Genomic DNA, 17,498 nt, shown 5'->3' on the forward strand with positions numbered 1-17,498 from the left:
TTACGCCGATTATCTTTTTTAAAGATATTTCTTGTTAATGTTTGTTTTCAGTTGCTACTTACTTAAATTACCTTTTTAACTTAACACATGTAAATATATACTCTTTAAAATTTAAAAATTGTAACCCCAAGGGGGCAATTAGAGGGTAAAAAAAATCATCAATATATGTTTGGGAATTTTTTTTGCTATATATTAAAATAAAAAGTGGGAAATTTTACTGATGGTAAAAACTTTCAGTTTGTGAAGATTGGGTTAGATCATTTTTTAAAGGGCCCCGTTGCTACTGCCCGATGGAGAATTTACTCGACATGTCTCCAAAATTTTTTTTGTTAAACTTTCCCCCTAATTTACAAATTTTCATGGCCCGAAAACTGGGGACCTAAAATTTTAATTTTGGGGAATTTCCAAAAGGTACGGGGAAAAAACTAGAAATTTCCCGCATATAGATATGCTAACCCTTTTTGGAAATTTTAAACCCAAAATTTTAAAATTTTTTATCGGCCTCTTTCTCACAGTCCTGCTACAGAAGTCTTTTATAAATTTTATTTTGGTCTCTAACCCATCACTATTATGCCAGAAAACCTTTAACTTATCACAAACTTTTTTTCCCTTTCTGTGACGTATATTATTTAACTGCTATATAATATATGCGTATAACTGTTACTTATTTCTGCCACAAACAATTTCTATCATGGATTTAGTTCTCCTTTTAACCGAAATAATTGGTACTTTACTATTTCAAAATGAGCCTAATTTAAACCCTGTATCCATTTTCATATTAACCATTTTGAATTTTACTTTGAAATATTAAATTTAATTTGTATTTACCTTATGCCAGTTAATCTTAACTGCATTCTCCTTGTGCCCGTTAACCTTAACTAGCATTTATATTGGGTGTACTAAACCATAACTTTTTCACCTAAATGGCTATTTGTAAAGAAACATTAATAAATATTAAAATATTTATCATATTGGCCCTTTGTTGGGACACTTTTAACCTTTTAAAATTTTTATTTCTAACCAATAAATTTAAAAACATTAACACTGAGTGTTAAATACAATAAGCAGGATGATGAAGAAAAAATATTTTAAATGAGCATGTAAAAATCTTGTTTTGAAATTCAGATAACCTCATTGTGGAATAAAATTTTAGTTACCACCCCGTAATTCTCTCACATTACATCAAGAATAAGCAAGCATTTTTCTTACATACCCACCTTGTTGTGTGTAGTTAGGATATAAAAATCTAAGTTCTATACAGAATAAAATCAACGTTGTTTAAAAGCAGACATTAAATCTTTGGAAAGGAATATAAAAACAAGGCAATTTAAAAGAACATAGATAATCCAATAAAAGATAGTGAACTAAAAGCCTTTAGTCTAGTCAGATGTTTTCCAAGATAAATGTTAGTCCCCCGAAAATATCATCTGCTTGTAAAACACACAAAACTTCCTTTCCCTCTTACCTGGGGGGAAAAATCAACAAAAGCTTTTTTAAAATTAAATAAACACTTCCCCACCCCCTTGAAAAGGAAGAATAGTAAACCTTTAAACCCTACCCTTTTTTATTGTAATGAAGCTTTTTAAACCTAATGAATAAAATCAGGGAAATTTTGAAATTTTATTGTCTAAATTTTTTTTTTTATTTTTGTGAAAATAAATTAAACCCAAAAAACTGTTTTCTAATTTTGGAAGAAATTAGTGGGGTTTTTTAAAACCCAGATTAATGATATATATTAAAAATGTGTTTTTTGGGTTTAAAGGGGGTGAAAACTTTTAATTTTGAGGGGTTTTAAAGATGGGTGGAAAAATTAGCCCGTTTTTTTTAAGTTGGTTTAATACAGGAGATAAAGTTTTATCAATTCATAAACCACTCAGGACTGTTGATGGAACATCCAAACAATAGGGGTGGGAGAAATCCCAATTTTTGGTGGGTTTATATGAAAACTGGGTGGGAAAACTTTACCAATCCAGAGATTAGATAACAAAAAGTGCGGGGAAGCAGTACAGTTTAAATTACCATACAACCCTTGATTAATGACCCCATATACCATAACAAATTTCATTGTGAATTAATTCTGGCTGCCGATCAAAATAAAACAAGATATCTTACAGTTTTTGGCATTTGGGAATTTATTACAATAATTTTGTATAGATATTGACACTTGGGATATACACCATATATACTCTGCTGTGAAAATTGATTCCATTTTGGATTTAAAAGGCTTTTTGGAAATACAACTTAAAAACCTCACTTTTTTATTTTTTTTCTGGATAGAAAAACATTGAATGAATTATCAAAAAATTAAAGGTCAATAATTATTCAAATTTTAAATATTTTTGAAAGAAATATATAACTGGTTATTTAAACTGGAGGAGGAAATATAAAAACAGATTTAATCTAAAATAATATATATACAAAAAATAAAAGTAATCAAAATTTTAGATAAGAAATTTTTTCTTTTAAATTTGATAAACTGCATGATTTTGATAAATCTGAGACTAAACACATCTCCTCGGTTATCAACAGTCTGTGCTACTGATAGGCTCAAGTCTGCAGTTCCCTGATAAGTCAGTTGCAGAGTTAAAAGTTCTTGGCAAAGGAAATAAAAATCTGGATATTTAATGACGTACATGGAAGTGTGGACATGACATTATGTGATTAAAATTCTCCATGTAACATTCCAGAGAATAGAATACATTTAAAGGATTGTTGTAGAGATTTCAAAATGTCACAGGAATAAAATTATATACTTACATTCAAATAATCATTCAGAAAAAGGATTTTGAGGAATCGCGCTTAACAATATAGTAGACAATTTGTATATTTTTCAAATATATATTTTATGTTGTTTTTTTAAAAATATTGTTTGCCGGATCAAAAGTTAATTTTTTTTCCTTACTTAAAAATCAAATTTTGAAATACGTCTCTAATATCAAAGAATCTCGTCTAGGGACTTTCACTTGATAGTACTTGATATTGGGTGTAACATTAAAAGACAATTACATAATTGCTTGGAGATAGACATCTCAATTATGATAACAAGAACTTTGTAAATATATGTCTACTTTTTAAAGTTTGAAACTTACTAAGGAAGAAGAACATAACTTTAAGAGAAGAAAACATCATTAATTTGAATTAAGAATTTAAAGACGGTAACGCCAGCTGCGTGTTTGATAGCAAAATTTTAAAAAAAAAGATTTGGGTCTAAGCCCGTATTAAAGGGGGAATATCCTTTTGTTTTTTCTACTTCAGGTTTGTGTTATCTGTATATAAAATATATTATAAACCCTTTTAGTTAATCCCTTTTAAACCCCCCAACTTTACTTGTTATATTTCCCCTTTAAAAATTTTCCCTTTTTTTTTTAAATGTGTAAATTTAGGGGAAAAACCCGGGCAAAAGGCTTAGGCCCGTTTTTAATCAAATAGGGAAAATTTGCTCAAAAAAAATTGGGAAAAAGGTAAAAATTAAAGCTTTCTGGGTAACATCCCATGTGGTTTTTATTTTTCTTAATTAATTTTTGGGAGCCTTCAGTAATTTTGAAATTAAAGTATAGAAATTTTTCAAACCCCGGATTCTTTCTTTTTAAAAGGGGAAGGAATTTTTTGGGATTGAAAAAAGTGGGTTGTTAAAATGAAACCTTTTTAAAAGTTAAAGCAAAAGATACCTATAATCAAAACGAACTAAAAACACACAAGTTTTCCTATTCACATTTCGTGCAGGAACATCATCATCATCATGTTATCAAGAAAAAAGTCACCAAAAAACTATGTTAAAAACTTTAAAACTATTTTAATTATCTTCCTTTAAAGTATTTTGTCCTGTTTTGAAACAAACAATTTTTTGTTGTCAATGTATATTTTACAAGGATGAAAAACAAGAGCAGTGTACCTGTAGGTATTTTATGTGTTTCTGATCTGATTAAACACCTTTTAATGATCACAACTATTTTTTGTACCAACTCCTCATGTTACTTAAATAACCCATTAAAGAAATAACCCATTAAAGTTAGAGATTCACATAATAAAATACCAACACTTTTTATATAATAAAATAATATAGCATTGTCAGATATACAATTCTATGAGAGATTTTCATCTCTATATTTCATAGCTTAAATGTTTTTTTTTTCAGTAATGCATACTATAAATTGAAAATAAAAAATAAACAAACTGTATAGCAAATATACTGCACCAGTACTACAGGTTCAGTTCATGTCTGATACTTCAAACATCTTGGCATGTGTACAAGAAATTTAGAGTTGAAATTTACAGTAAATTAGCTGGATATTGGGATATTAATTACCCTGCTATTTCAATTACAGTAATGGGTTTCAATGCAACTACTTGCCATTAAGTATCTCCTACTCATAATATACCAATTAATATGCTTGTTAAAACAAATTTGAAGCAACACCCTTCCTGGATATAAAATGAAAATTAACCAACGTTATGCAATAGATTTTTATGAATGAAAACATTACAAGTTATCATATGACTGTTTAATTATTCAGGTTTTGTTCTATAACTGTTCTGTTCTAAAACAAATTGTTTGTTGTTGTTTTTTTGCTAGAGCAAGTAAAATAAATTATTTCAAACTGACTTGTAACTGATGTTTCCATCAAGATGACAAATGCTGAGCTGTCAATACCTTATGTTTTAGTAGTTATAGTAATACATAATAGAAACATTTAAATCTACTTCTGAAAATCCTTTTAGCATAAATTATGTGACTTTAAATGTTGACTTCCATTAAGTTAATATGTATCTATGTTTCTAGACACTTTTATACATAGTTCTGCATGACTGAAGTAATTAATGCCTACAAGATAAGATTTACAATAAATAATATTAAATTGAGCCACGCCATGACAAAAACGAACATAGTGCGTTTGCGACCAGCATGTGCATCCGTGCAGTCTGGCCAGGATCCATGCTGCTCGCTATCAGTTTTACTACTTGTAATAGGGTTTGTAAGCGAACAGCATGGATCCTGATCAGACTGTGCAGGCCTGTCTGGATCCATGCTGGTCAAAAACGCACTATGTTCGTTTTGTCATGGTGTGGCTCATTTATAGATGTTTATAGATAGTCAGATACAAGAAACAAACAAAGATTTTATAATAAATTACACATAATGTATAAAGACATATTTGGAATCTACTAAGTAAATTTTTTGATAAATGACACATAATGTGTACACTATTAAGTAAATTGAGAAAGACATAATCATTTAAGTTAAATTATGGTCTCTGGTTCCAGGATTATATTATTCTAAAATTGTGCAACTATAGTCTAATTAGCTAAAGCTAAATTGAAACTCAATACAATTTTCAATGGCAAAATGATTTGTAAGTTGATTAAACATTTTGAATGGCATTAAGGCATATGATTACAACATATTTGTATGCATAAACATTAGACTTTTATATCATAAAACATTAATTTATGAAGGTTGTGGAAATCTAAATTTCTAATTTAACTTCAAAGAAGCATGCAATGAATGAAATATTTCATGCATTAAACTATTTTTGCACAAAGCTTTAGTCCAATATTACAAGTTTTCACTCAAACTTCAGCTTCTCTCTTCTTTCTAGAACAGGCAAGACTTAAAGGAAATACTAATACTGGATTTTCCATAGCAATCTCATCTTATCCTGATGGAAGCTTGCTGATTACATGTGTATGAATGGATTACCAGAACTCTATGTAAAAATTCCAGGAAGATAAAAAAGTCTAAAAGTATAGCTAACATTTAATTTGCAAACAAGAATAAATTTGTACGGCTGCTGTAAAATTTATACAATTATGATGAAGGTGAATTGTACTTGTTTTCTTTGAAGTAGAACAGTTTCTGTTGTATGAAATTTGGCAATAATAGATTCTATCAAAAGGTCACGCAGGCATTTTATTGCACAATTTTACAATACATGTATATTATTGTTTGGTTTTCAATATTTCTAGAATTAAGAATATTTTTCATTTGATAGTACCAAAATGGACAGTTCCAATAATGCAAGCTGCATGGACAAGTCCATTTATGCTCAACTAAATCAACAAGTAATACCTTTAATATCTTCACATGAAAATAAAATGGTGCAGAGAAAGAACTTGGCAATGCAAATATATACCATTAAATATAACTAACTTAAATCAATAATTGTTTCTTCACTGACCATGACACACCCTATCATGTGGAAGTTGTAATTCACAAATATGTCTGTTATCTTAACAAGTATATCTAAAGTTTTTCTTGTTGATAACAAGGGAGATAAACTAATGAATGAGGTGCACAAGCAGGTTAATGTGAAGGAATTTTATCAAAAGTAGGCAGCTGCTGTAGTAACCAATATGTCATCACTGAAAATCCGGAAACTGGCAAACAAATTTCGATAACCCTTCATGCTGGTGAAAATTATCACTAGATATGTAGATAAATATGTGAAATAAAAAAAAAGTATGTTGTTACTTGGAAAATCAGAACAAACATGTCTATAGATTTGGGATGAAGTCCAATGTCTTCATTAACTTTATATACATTTATAATACAGAAAATACAAAAAGTATCAAGTTTCTAAATTCTACCTAATTTTACTATAAATTGTTCTTTTATGACCATAATTAACATAATATATATGTTTAAAATACTTCAATCAGACCAGTAACTAATTCACAGGGTTTTCACACAAAAATAGAATATGTTCTAAATATTTGTGCTGTAAAAAACTATAAAAAAACTCCCAACAAAACATCAAACTACCTTTACTATAACTTGAAAATAAATCATTAATTTACACTGCTCTACTTAAGTGGTCTGATAACCGAATTTCTCACACATGATTAATTTATTTCCATGGTTTTTGTATTTTCCTTCCATTTTTTTCAAAGACTATGTTTTTGTAGTAATTAGTTCAGGAAAGATATGTACAGTGTAAATCTGCAAAGGAATTATGATAAAACAGTGTTGAGTAGATCCTGATTACGTGCTGTGTTTTGTTGTATATTTTCTCATCAATCTTTGTTACCTCTAATACAATCTTATGACAGGATTTATTTGTGAGATCCAAACATAGTTTTCTCAACATTTTCATTAGTCAAACTATGTCAATATTTTCCCAATGCAACTTGACAGATTTGATACAATATGTTTCTTTTATATTCCCAGACAGTAGTAATTTGAAGCCTGGTATTTTATATCATGCACTCACCCAACAATTAACTGAGATGTCTATAAAACCTGTCTGTGATAGTATGCCTTTGTAATTTGTATTCCTCATTAACAACAATTCCTGTGACATAAACACCAGTTTTTACACTAATTATCCCAGTTAAATGTCATTACAAACATTTTTATTGTCGACTGTTAATTAAACATAGTTTCCATTCACTTTGACATGGAATTTGTTCCCATGAAATGAAAAGGAATTCATGTTGGAATATTTCTGTAACTATTATTTTTGGAAAATATATATAAAAAATATATTCTGTAACTGCAGCTCACATAGAATCAATACATGTTTGTGTATGGAAAGTCAGCAAATGTTTAAAGCTTTAATACTTGGATGTAAATAAAATGTATATAATAATCATTCTACAAAATTATTTAACAGAAACAATTTATGAAGAAATATAATGGACAAAAAGAGTAGGGAATATGATTCTTTGCAATTCAAGTAAAAAACAAGAGTTATAAGAGTTATAGAGTTTATAAGAGTTATTATTATAGTTATAGATGACAGATCACTAAATCTGAAAGCTTAGTGCAAAGTTACATGACATTGTATACAATATCACCTAATAAAACAACATAGCTTACTGCTTATTTCTTTCATGATGCAAGCTGTTTTGCTTACAACATAATAAATAACAGCAAAACATTGTTCTTTTGGTTTGCCTGTTTGCATAGACACCTTTAAATATTCATGGACAATTTAAGGCAAGTAACTGATTTTGACAAAGCAATCAGAGAGATACTAGCTTTCCTGTATAACACCATCATACTAGTCAAGATAGCAGCAGGCACTGTGAGGTCTAAGCAAGAATGCTGAATTTCTTTTTGATAGTTCCTCATTCAGAGCAATACAAGTCTATTACACAACAAAACTTATTCAAACAATTTATACAATTGTATTTACCATTCTTAAACCAAACTCATAATCATAAAAACTCTGATATTTGCTCCATCAATATACTATGTAAAAACTTATATCAAAACATCTATGTTACAGTTTTTTTTTCTCAAAATAACTTTTACAAATATCATTAGCATGGTAATACCAAGACTTGCACTCAGTAACAGATATTTCAACAAATGTTGTACAAATTTATCATACCTTCCAAGCTTTGATGCTTAACTCTACACATATTTCTCTTACTTCATTATTTTGATAGCTTAAAAAAACATTTATGTTATTACCTTGTGCATGAAGAAGATTTCAAAGCATTCTTTGTGCTCCAGTTTGTATGATTCTGTACAAAGAGATTATGATAATCCAGGTGGTCTCAAATATATCAACAAAAAATGTGGAGAGAAAGTATTGTGAGGATTATATTGAATCATTAATCTGTTACATAATTGCCATGCTAGAAGATATAGTTTTTGTTTGCTTTTGTTGCTGTGTCAATGAAAAGTTCTAAACTATCTGGTTGCTTGTTGGTTAAGAAATGAACTATAATATCAGACTTAAAGCAGGGTAAACAGTTTATTGTTTACTGTGAATGTCTCATAAACAAACATAATACATACTGTTATTGGTTTCAGAACCCTTAATAGCTTACATAAAAACAGTCTGATTTCTAGGAAATCTGGGTAATAAGGACCTCTATGGTGTCACCACTTGCCTAGTTCACTATTGTGCATTCAAATCCTTGCTGCTAGTGATATTAAACATTTTCTTCTGCGTAAAAGGGTTATCCTGCTAACTTAAGGAGGTTTAACCGATTATGAATATCCGAAGTCCACCTAAAATCAGTTATAAAGCTCAATAAAAACTACATTTTGGAAATGTTCCATAAACACTAAATGATGGCAATATTTTAAAAGAAAACCGCTCTAAACACTACATGACCATAGCATTTTATTGGAAAATCTACATAAACACTAAATGACCATATCATTTTACTTGAAAATCTCAATAAACAATAAATGACCATTGCATTTTACTGGAAAATCTCAATAAACAATAAATGACCATAGCATTTTACTGGAAAATCTCTATAAACACTAAATGACCATAGCATTTTACTGGAAAATCTCAATAAACACTAAATGACCATAGCATTTTACTGGAAAATCTCAATAAACAATAAATGACCATAGCATTTTACTGAAAAATCTCAATAAACAATAAATGACCATAGCATTTTACTGGAAAATCGCAATAAACATTAAATGACCATAGCAATATTTTAAAAGAAAACCGCTCTAAACACTACATGACCATAGCATTTTATTGGAAAATCTACATAAACACTAAATGACCATATCATTTTACTTGAAAATCTCAATAAACAATAAATGACCATTGCATTTTACTGGAAAATCTCAATAAACAATAAATGACCATAGCATTTTACTGGAAAATCTCAATAAACACTAAATGACCATAGCATTTTACTGGAAAATCTCTATAAACACTAAATGACCATAGCATTTTACTGGAAAATCTCAATAAACACTAAATCACCATAGACCTATCCATGTGATACAATCCTGAACAAAATATAAGCAACAAGCAACATCATGTTGCTTATGTCTGTAACAAGAAATTAGTGATATGTAACATTATTATCCTGATATGTGACATTATTATCTTGATAAGCTGGCAAGGTTGAACAAAGTCAAGAGACAGTTTTACAACTGGTATTATCACATTAATTAGAGAACATTGGATAAATGCCATTGATTTCTGATCAGAAAATTGCTAACATCCTCTCTTATCAAACAGTTCCAACTATGATGGAGTCTTTACAGATTTGTAAATTTTGTGAAAAAAAAATCTAACCTACTTTTGTCCTGTGTAAGAATACATTTTGATAGGTAACAATATCTGTAATAATTTAAAAAGGAATGATTAATAAACCATGCAAGTTAAAAAAGTTCAAGTTTGTTTGATGGCCAATAAATAATAGAATTTACCCATTATGTAGGATTATTATAATTTTTGAATGATATTCCTTTTGTAGATTATAAAAACATTGCCACACTAAAATCAGCTATTAAGCCTGAGTTTTATTTTTTACATAAAAGCTTATTAAGCTTAGAAATCAACTTGTAATTGAGGAATATGGCAATTTTTAATGACATTTATACTCTTTTCAATTCAATAAAATCCAATAAATCACAACATATACTCTACATATCAGGTTGAGCACATATAGATGAACACTCTTGCATAACTAGAACATTAGTTACAAAGGCTACTAAATAAACATTCCTATAGGGTGGGGTAACAATAATTGAGATAGAATACTGTGACTTTTGACTTAATGATCTCAAAAATAATAGGGGTCATGCATGTTTTAGGGGCAACAACATACTACCAAGTTTCACAAATGTTGGCTTATTTCTTCAAAATAATAATAATAAGTCAGGTCAGACTGTGTTGACATTTAAGGTCATATCAAGTATTATCAACCTGCTTCTGTGTTAATTACTTCAACTCAGTTACAGTTACTTCAATACTCAATTGGTGATTTCTAGGTTTCATTACCTCACAATCTAAGTCATTCACAAAGCTTCAAATATAAGAACAACAATTCTAGTCAATTACTTACCGAAACTAGTACACTTTGAAGATCTTGAATCTGGTCCAAACCTTGCTATTAACTTTGTATATAAACATATCAAAATAATTGATAGTTTTATATAAATGATTTCCTCAATCTAAATGATATGTTTTTTACTTCTTTAAAGACAGAGTTTGGCTAGACTAATAGAAAACATTGACTAGAACTGCTGGTAATGAATAACTGGTTTTCTTCACCTAGCTATGTATCAAGTGGAACATGATTGTAATTCACAAATCAGTCTCTGATCTTAACAAGAAAATCTTGTGTGTTTCTTGTTCTTATCTTTAGTTAATGGTTGTTGTTTTTTAGCAATATCACATACAACTATGACTAATTTTTCATATGAGATATTTTGATGAAAATCTCACCAAATGTAAATGTGAATACATACAAGTATATATAACTGTCTCTGTTTTTACTGTGTTATCATGACATTAAATCAAATTTCACACTGTTTTTTGGTCAACTATAAGATAACCGAATTTCTCAGAATTTATTTATTTATGTTAGTTTGTGAAAAAAAAAAAAAAAAAAGAGTACAGGTATAATATTTTTTTATAATTCAGAAAAAAAAAATCAAAATTATTTACCACTACAAGTTGACTCCCAAAACGGTGTTTTCATCATTAATCATTGTCACTTTTCCTGTAAATGTTGCTTTTTGTTGGCTATTTTTTGACTGCATTAACTTGTTTGATATATACATTTATCAAATCTTTGATTTTATCAACAATTTATAAGAAGTTTGTAAAATCACCAAAAACATGACCGTACATTCTCTATGATTGCATGTATCTTTAAAGACTATCATTCTGCATAACATCAACAATTAAGTAAAGTGTCTATAATATACTTAAACCTCTGAAACCATGGTGAGTAACAGTAATTCATGACACAATGAAAATTATACTATCATTAATAATGATCCAATCTAACATAATAATAAGGAAACTAATATAGACATAAAAAAGTCTAACATTGACATTTAATCAGTAAATCAAGACAATGTTTCCATACACTGACAGACTTAATTCTCTCTATCCCTTCACATATAATCATTTTTGAACATTTCTGTCTCAACAAATAACTCTGGATAAATAGTTTCACAAATAGCATCATTGTAAGTAAACCACAAAGAGCTATTATAGTAATTTAAACATTATATATAAAATTGAGATAAAAATTACACTTTATTTTTTAGAAAAAAAAATCAAATGTATACAGTCATGTTGCAGAAACTGATGGTCAATATACTTTCAAAATACGTTGTTCAGTGACTAAATAACAAGTGAAATGCAAGCATATACGATTATATAATTTATGTATAAATGGTTGACCACAGTGTGAACCTTATTGTAATGCATTGTTTGCATTCATTGAGCTGATACAAAAGAGTTGTTAAAGCATTTATAATAACTTTAAAAGCTTTAGTATACTCAGAATTATCTATTTGAAAAAAAAATATATTTGAAAGAATTTCTACTTCCCATAGTTATAACAATTTCAAATTAGTTGTGTTAACAAATAAGTGACATTTACGCCACAAGAGTCAGATGTTAACAAGTCCTGTACAATCTGGCTAAGTGGATGCTTCCCACCATCTGTGGTTACTTCTATATACACATATCAATGAAAATAGTCTTACTATATGCTATATGGTATATAAAACATGGAACTTCAAAGGGGGCTCCACTGAAGTTTTTTGACAAGACGGGCCTAGAAATTTTTTACCAGAATTTGTGTGTACTATTTGATGTAGGTCTGAACCAATAACCTGTAAGCAAATTGCAAAATGACCACAAAATGAAAAGCGTTGCAACATAAATTGAGCCAAATAGAGAATTGCACTATTGATTTTCGATTTTATTCTGAATATATTTCTTTATTATCCTTTGCAGATTTTTACATTTTATGTGCTTCACTTGATCTATGTAAAAATTTCAAATTTGATGATTTAAGGCTTTTGACCTCAGTGGACCTCCTTTAAAAACTTCAATGTTGAGATAAGCCAGGTGGTAGCTGTATTCATTGTCCTATGATCTATGTAAAAAATTCAAATGTGATGATTTTAGCCGGGGCTGGGTAGCTGTTTTCATTGGCTACAATCAATCTTTGTAGTAGTATGCAATAATTCTGCATCATTCTATTCATATTAGTCATAATATATTGGTGTTCCATATCATATCCTGGTGTACTTTATGCTGTGGTTTTATATACTAATTCTACAGCTATTTTAAGAATGAATATAGAAGGCACTTTCATGTTCCAAACCAATTTGTCTAATTGACAGATATAACTTTACTTTGCTTGTCAGAGTTTTTTCTGGTCTTGCTCATTTTACACTTTTGTACCTTTGTTTGGGTTGGGTTGAGGGGAAGGTGATTATAAGGAAGGGGAGACATGCTAATATGTGACATTTGACATAATATAACCAGTACATCATCGTCAGAACCCACAGTACACATTCCATATGTATAAACTTCAATTACTGAGACCAGTAGCCTGGGTACATTGTATATTATTTATTCCATTCTTATAGCCCAGCTTGCTGAGAGTCTTTAGATGATGAACTTGATAGCAGCACCACTATTAAACATTGATTTGGGAGATAAGCCAAATAAAGTATGCCCTTGCTTTATTTTTACTCACACATGAAACAAAAGGAAACATGAAATTTGTTTTCTTTTTGTTGATGTGTTTGTCTGTAACTTTATCATCTTGATATATTGGCAAACTGTGGTGTTGGCAAAGAAAGACACTACTTCAACTTGTTATCATAATAATTGGACAATTGCCATCAATCATCATATCAAGACAATATTAAAACTTCCTCTCTCATCATATATATACATCCTATATTGACAGAACATTTCAAATTGTCTTTAACAAATCATACAAAAAATTATAAAATGGCAACTTAAAAGGTCCCCCAACATATATCAAAATTGAAATTTCAGGCTCTACTTATTTGAAAGCTGTGGTAAAATTGCATTGGCTACCAGAGCTTAAAATGCCAGTCAATTTGTAAACCAACATCTCTATCTTATCAAGTCTACTTTGAACACAATCATGTTTTAAGATGATACAACATTATGCTGTAATAATAACATCATTTTCCGATAGGTTACAATTTTATAGCTAAATTGTTATTTGTCAGGAATATCTTGCTAAATGATAGAAAACCTGACTTTTCCCAAAATTTCATTAAAAGTGATATAAACAGACAAAATGGTTAAATATGATGTCAAGTAGTTCAGGTGTTAGAAGAACTTAAACCAATCATAAACACTATCAACTTTGAACATGTTCAAGCACTTGAAATTAAAATATATTTTGTAAAATTAAGCAAGTACAATTCAGCAGCTATGCTGAGTGATACAGTAGATATTTTGTATCTGTATACATGTATTTTATAGTAAATTGCATAATTAATTTATATATTAAAAGTAAGTTGTGCCTTTTGCTATTATGTACAGAATTTAATGCAGTCACATATGAATTAGACATTTTCTAGTGATAATCACTAATATTCATCTGTAAAGTTCTTACTTGCTGGTCTAAATTGATAAAACAACATAAAACTATAATACAAGTATAAAATACACTTAATACAGGTGATTGGCTGATTATCATCTTGATGTTTTCCTGTCTATTTTATGTTCTTTATAAATACTATTGCTTTTCTTCCCTTTATTTATTACAATTTAAATCTCCACCTACAACCTGTATACTTAAGTCAACTGAGTGTTACAATTACAATGGTTTTAGTACATCTTAATGGTTATATTTATACCAGAACAACTAACATTTAACCCAAACCTTATCTCCTTCTCTACCAATGGTCTAACTCCTGATAACAATTCTAGTACTAATAGATTCTTCCAGCTGAGTCAAAGATAGAACACATTTCTGAGTAGATTTTTCCTCATTTTAATTTAAGTCATTTATTAAACAATTACATAAAACTGTAAGATCTTGAGATTATGAAAAATAAATTTTTTATGCCTTCAATCAAACTAGAGTTATACTGACATACTGGTATATCCTGTTTACAGTTGATGATGATGATGCCATCATTCTCTGAATGATTTCACAGTACAGGCTATCTGATTTATTGCAGGGCGGGATAGGTTGAAATGTTCACTGATTCTTGACTGATTTTCAGCATGATAAGCTCTCAGTTTTGTCAGAAATAATAATTATATTTCAACCTTATTTTCAATTATCTGATAAAAAAAGCAAGACTTTTAGAAAAGATCAAACTGTACTTGATAACTTTTATGAAAATTGAACACAGGCCAGGTAAAAATATTTTGAAATATTTCAAACTCAGGTGAACTTTAATAAGAAGATTTCTGGTTTACTTGTCTAGTAAATTAGCTATCAACTACAGCAGGCTCAGCAGCTAAGTATAAAAGAGGATAGCAATTTTCATTCTACTACAGAACAATATGCCCTCTGTATTACATCAATTTCAAGCTTATATTGCAGAATTGCTAACATTAGCAGTAAATTTGTGAGATTGCCATACAACCTTGCACCCAATTACAATGTTAAAATGGGCCAAAGAAGTTTAAATAGTGTTACATGACACTATTTTCATTTACAGGGAACAAGATGCTTTAGAAAACAAAGGTCAAAGAAATCAAAACATGCTTTCCATAGTATTAATGGCTCAATGTCAGCAATGATTTTACATCAAAGTGAGAAGAGAATAAATCCCTATAATATTTATCATACAAAACATCACTGGTTGCATAATATGCTCTATGTCAAAATATGTATCTAATATTGACCATTCATACATAATAAATCATTATGGGAGCTCTTACTTATAAAAATCTACTGCTTTCTGGCTACTAATAACAGTCTTAAGAATATTCTTATTTGGCAAAATTTATAACATTACCATCTAGACTCAGCAATTCCCAAATCTGTCTCCATGCAATCTAAATGAGTATATCAATAGTTTTTTTCTTGTTGATAACAAGGGAGATAAACTAATGAATAAGGTGAATGAGCAGGTTAATGTGAAGGAATTTTATCAAAAGGAAAGTGGTTAGTTATCAGCTGCTGTAGTAACAAATATGTCATCACTTAAAAACTGGCCTGTTTCAATTTAATGCAAACAGTTGCCACTGCAACAGGAAAATTTCTGATTATTTTAAGTATTTTGTACATAAATGGAACATAGTATGGAATATAGTATTATATCTCAAGTATAATTTTGTAAACACATGTAACCTGGTATAGTATTATATTTCAAATAGAATTATGTACACAATTAATGTTACAATAACTGGATAAAGCAAGTTACAATTCTGAGATCTGCATTCTGATGTTTCTGTTATTTGTTAAATAAACATGGTAGAAAATATATAAAGAATTTAAACTGAATGATTTATAAAACAAAATACTCTACATTTTCATCCAGATAAAATAAAATTAATCTTTAAATTTTTACGTCTAATAGCATTGATATCAAGAAAAATGAATGATAATTTTGCACTTTATAATGAGTGATATTGTTACTAAATTTATCAATTGATCTTTATATATGTTTTAAAAATGTTATGTCCTATTTTCAAGAAAATGAAAATATTTGTGAGAAGATATTTACTGTATAAGTGTAAATAAATGAAGGAATTAGGAAAAAGTAGTGTTGCGTAGTTTCCTGATCACCATGCAGTGTTTTGTTCTATATTTTATCAATCTTTGCTACCTCTGCTACCATCTAACAGAAATTAACTTTCACAGGATTTATGTGTGCCTTGTCTAAACCTAGCTCTTCAAATTTCTTTTTAATGATCCAGATTGTATACAGTCATGAACCCATTAAATGTTTACAAAATAACACACAGAGACAGTACATTGTAACTACAGCAATTTAAGATTTTAGACACTGAATCATCCAGCTGTAGGCTGGCTATTATAATGTATATAGATTTATATGAGTTTATTTTAGTGTTGTAGCATTTAACATGTTATAATTAGTGACTTTAACCTCAGGAATCCCTGATTTAACATCACCCTATTTTGTTAAACAAATACTTTGAAGGTGAAACAATTTATTTTGTTTAAAATAAATACACATGTTTATTATAAAGAAAACTGCTTAAATTGTTTATCATGGAGTTTTAACAAACTATATCTTGCTGAAATCTTCAAAGGAATATTTCTTGAATATTCACTGCAACATTCTATATATTTTAAATAAACTTTGAAGTTTTATAAACAGATGGGCTCTATCAGAAAAAAACTTTATTTTGAATCCTTGGTCTGCACGCTGTAATATTTTTATATAACTAAGAATTCTGGATGGAACCATTGTACCAGTATATGATATTTCTTGAGCTGATTTATAATGAATTTTATACATGTGTATATGTAAACTGATACATTATGTAATTTTCATTTTTTGCTCATGAGAAACATGAATGTAAGCATCACATGAATGAGTGAGACATTGCCTGTGAAAGTTTGTCATGGTTTCCTATAGCATATCAATCACTCCAGCCTTCCTATGCCTGATGATAACACACATACATAAATACCTATCTTGACATTTATATGAGTGTAAAAAATACGCCTACTACAATCATTTCATTGACTGCAAAAATGGAACAAATTCCCCCACTGTGTCAAAACATGAGATCTGAAGTGTCTGACTGGCTGCTTTACAGTAAATAATAGCATAGTTTAATGCT

At 29.1% G+C, this 17,498-nt stretch overlaps 1 long non-coding RNA gene across 1 annotated transcript; it reads left to right on the forward strand.

The window, feature by feature from the left end:
* Positions 1-2,343: 2,343 nt before the first annotated feature.
* Positions 2,344-3,187, forward strand: LOC132742462 (uncharacterized). The gene is made up of 2 exons (XR_009627433.1): positions 2,344-2,810; positions 2,954-3,187. It is a non-coding gene; the product is annotated as an uncharacterized LOC132742462 (long non-coding RNA).
* Positions 3,188-17,498: the final 14,311 nt, after the last annotated feature.

This window comes from Ruditapes philippinarum, unplaced genomic scaffold (genome assembly GCF_026571515.1).
Source record: "Ruditapes philippinarum isolate M1 unplaced genomic scaffold, ASM2657151v2 ctg1155_1_1_1_1, whole genome shotgun sequence".
NCBI classification, from domain to species: Eukaryota; Metazoa; Mollusca; class Bivalvia; order Venerida; family Veneridae; genus Ruditapes; species Ruditapes philippinarum.